This window comes from Acipenser ruthenus, chromosome 2, assembly GCF_902713425.1.
Source record: "Acipenser ruthenus chromosome 2, fAciRut3.2 maternal haplotype, whole genome shotgun sequence".
Taxonomy (NCBI): domain Eukaryota; kingdom Metazoa; phylum Chordata; class Actinopteri; order Acipenseriformes; family Acipenseridae; genus Acipenser; species Acipenser ruthenus.
The window spans coordinates 93,389,488-93,393,570 of NC_081190.1; the positions used below are offsets into that span (position 1 = coordinate 93,389,488).

Sequence of the window (4,083 nt, forward strand, 5' to 3'; positions counted from 1 at the left end):
TCACAGTTGGCTTACATCATGTAAACTTTATATGTTTTGCATTCAGGAAACCAATTGAATTTTATGATAATGTAATCAGATTGGTCTCGTAGGAAACCAGAGTTACAGGTCTTCTTTTATAAAAATGCAGAGATTGTGAGATTCAGATCCCTCAATGCAGATCCAAAAACCTCAAAGATCTTTACAATGCCAGGTCAAAGTCCTGCACTAAGGGAATTAGATTCTGGAGACACTTGCATTAGAAATGTTCTGTAGTTCTGACAAAACAGGACAGCAAATACCTCCCTCCTTACTATGCTAAATGGTACAGTCCTCTCTACTCAAGATGACCTGTTTCTACATGTATCCCCACTCATCTGGTTCACTACGCCCTCCTACCACCTTCTCAGATATCCTGTATGGAATAGCTTTGCTACTTTTTCTGCTTTTAGGACAGCTACTTGTTCTACCCACATAGGCTAAAATGGCTGGGAAACAAATCATACATAATGCATTCTCAGTGTTACAGGCAAGTTATTACTTTGTCTGTGAGTGGGTGATAAAAGATCTTACACTTATAGGTGGCCTTTATTGATTCTACTGAAAATGATGGACAAAGCACTCCTTGAAAGCACCCATTCTATCTCACAGGTGGCCTAACTAATCCACTTCTAAATAATTAACAAGCTACATTGGTTTAAAGCAACACAAGGTATTGTACTGACTTTAGAAAATGGACTAATCTGAAATGGCTGCAAAAACTCATTAGTGTGTCAAGGAAAGAGGCAGGCATTGTAACTGGAGAACAGAGGCTTAGGTAATGGTCCTTGAAAGGTGGAGAACAGAGCTGCTTTTGTAGGCAATGAATTAAAATAAATGGTATTACTGTGACCAGCCTTTGTCCTCCGGTTTACTGTCAGCAGTGGATCAACATGATTTGCAATACTGCACTCAGCAACATCTCACATTGAACACTGAACAAGTTCTAATTTCCACTCACCTTTATTTCGGTGCCAGAAACAATAGGTGTGGATCTATGTTAGTTCTGAACTAGACTAAAAACACCAAGCTTAATTAATTTAGTGCCCTGTCCATGTGTTAACCAGATGTCAGATTTGCAGGCCAGTGCCCACTGCTCATCCCAAACCACTAGTCACTTAACAAATGCAGTACAGCCCATATGAAAGAAAGCTGCACTTTAACTGCAAAGTGCAGTCTAAGAACAGAATAATTACTATCAATGTTTTCTAAATGCTAAAAGTGCAGTTTAAGTGCAATGTATTGGGTTGGCCCTAGCAGCTCTTACAGTACTGACATCACCCTAAGACACATGGTAGCCGCTTGACTGCAGAGCTAGTGTCAACAACTGTTTCCAAGAATCGGGGGGGGGGGGGGGGGGGTTAAATTATTTACTTAATGAGCAAATTGACTCAATACTTGGTTTGATTAATGGTTGGTGTATTATAATCTGTTGTGCACCATTCATTTATTTTCTTTGGATTATTTCAGTTGTGATATTAAATGTTGTTTTTGTACTTTTGACACTGGGTTAACGATTGGTGATTGGAATACAGATTTGGCTTCTAAGGAACCAGCCACCATTAATCACCTCCAGGTGCAGCATTTCAGCTCACCTGTAGGAGATCAATTGTATTAGATCAGCCTATATATAAAGAGAAAAGGGAAGAGGGACCTAGCAGGAGAGTCCACTGCACAGAGGAGTCCACTACCAAGGAAAGGATAAAGCCAGATGAAGCACCACAATGCAGAAACAAGAGAGGATGAACATTGGAAATTAACCAGGTAGTATGCTGTCTTTGTGTTTGGAAATATAACTGTCGTTAATTGATATCGCTGGACACAAACTAAATCGCAGTAGCTTCAGTAGTATACACTGACGAGCAAGGAACTGTTAGGAATTAAATAACCATTAGACAGTTGGAAATTATTTGGACTAAATACTGTTGCTCTGTACTACCCTCTTGGACTGTGCAGTACCCCTGGAGGGCTGCCCAGAGGATCAGGAGAGAGTGAGGGCGAGTGAGTGAGTGAGTTAGCTGCCACTGCGATTACCCCCAAGGCTAACCCCGCTCTGGTTATTATTTATTTTATTATTATTTATTTTTTAGCAGACGCCCTTATCCATAATCGTAAGCAAATACATTTCAAGTATCACAGTACAAGTAATAATACAATTAAGAGCAAGAGCAAGGTTTCAGTTAAGTACTGCTATTCCAGCCAGCCTAGGTGCGGGAGCACTATATGGCTGAGGCATAGATCTGTAGTGCTTAACGACCTGTTATACTGCTTTACCAGAGTTGCATATAGTGATCAGTAGCAGTAGCGATCTAGCCTTGCAAATAGTTGGTGGCTAAGCGGCTGTGTGCCCAGGGCGGAGCCAGCGCGGAGAGTACTGTGGTTGAAGGGAGACGTGTCATACACCCTGCGTGATTTCTGCTGACTTTCTGAACCAACGGGCTTGCGATACAGGATACGGTGAAAACTAAGTAAGACTTTGTTTAAAGCCGTACGGACCTGGAAATCGAGACTTTATCTATAGATACTTTGTTTATTCTTACTATTTTAGACGTCACGTTTTATGATTGGCTTGTACTGGCATGTCTTTTATGACTGGTATTTTCATAATTGAAACCTTGGTGGCAATTGGGAATTTTAGTTGTATAGAATACTTTCCTGTATGAAAATAAAATGTGTATTGCACTTACCTGGTCTGCCTGCCTTTGTTCCTCATGTGCAGTCCTTGGTGCTTCCCTGAAATCCAAAAATACATGTATAAAAGAAATACAAGGGTTAATAAATGTATAGTATTAGTTTATTATACTTGCCATTTCAAATGTTGACATTAGTGCTTTAGTCGAATAGTAAGATGTCCATCTTTGAGCTGTGAGGTTTGGGTTAAGTTCAGCTTCTGCTTTGCCATTTAAATCAATGGGCTGAGATGGCAGCCCATTTCAGTGGTGCCCTATAGGTGCCTTTGTCAAACTTGTCAACCATGTCATTCACCAAATAATAGTAATAGGCAGGTGTGATATAATTTGGCCAGAATTTAATCAAGTCAAACAAAATAAGCTGTCTTCCAATAGATCCAGTAGAATCCTGTGAAATAAAGACTGAGGGTAAGATGTTCATTGATCTCTTGGGCATATTTGATCCATAAATGACTAAAATGGAGATTATATAGTGCTTGAAATGGTGGGATAATGTACTGTATGTGGGTTCCTCAGTCTTTCTGAAGACAGATATTGTACCACAGTGTTCCTCCCACCAATCCTTCAGCAAGTTACTAATTTGTACTTCAAAACACATACACTTCAAAACTTTAAGTAGGGTCATGTACAAAAAAAAACTATAAACTATAAAAAATATCTCACACAAAAGCACATGCAAAACAGTAACAACTTTCTATATTATGTCCTCCTCTGTACTGCGTCTCTTTTTCAATAAGATACTTTTTTAAACGTAATGACATATACCAGTGACAGCCCTGAAGGTAACAATATGATGCATTCAGCTATTAGGAAACGCACACTTCATGCATTAAAATCATGCAACATTACCACAGGGATAGTCCATAATTTGATGGATGACAACCTTTCAATTCAGTTAGTGGCCAAGTGAGTCCACAGCCACTCAATAGACTGCAATATGGGAATAGATCTAGAGAATTACAGAACAGTAGAGAATTACATGAATGAATGACTAAAGCTTTGCACATGTGTTTTTATGGTGTCACCAGAGCCTCTTGATAAAATTAAAGCCTTATTATGTACAGTTGAGAGAGTACATATTTTTAAACATTAGTTTTCCATTATTTGTATTATGATAACCCTTTTTCAATAATAACATAAACCTAATATTTGTTAACAGTAATTATTGTGTAACAGAGAAAATTACAGGTACTAAAATGGTCTCATTCATTACTTTGTAATTACTAGTAATGGTAAAGTTTAACTAGTTGTTAAAATAAAGTGCTGGCTGTATATCAAGTACTGCAAATCTTACTAATCATCCCCACTCCAAAACAGGAATGAAGACAGACTTACAGAAAAACAACTGGTGTCTCCAGTCAAGTTACCAGCCACC

The 4,083-nt window shown here is 38.7% G+C and overlaps 1 long non-coding RNA gene across 1 annotated transcript in view; it reads left to right on the forward strand.

The window, feature by feature from the left end:
• The first annotated feature begins 1,561 nt into the window (after positions 1–1,561).
• The window catches only part of LOC131702115 (uncharacterized), a 10,742-nt gene continuing 8,220 nt past the window's right edge, over positions 1,562–4,083 (forward strand). The window contains exon 1 of the long non-coding RNA XR_009309287.1: positions 1,562–1,782. This is a non-coding gene — a long non-coding RNA (uncharacterized LOC131702115). The remainder of the gene's footprint in view (positions 1,783–4,083) is intronic.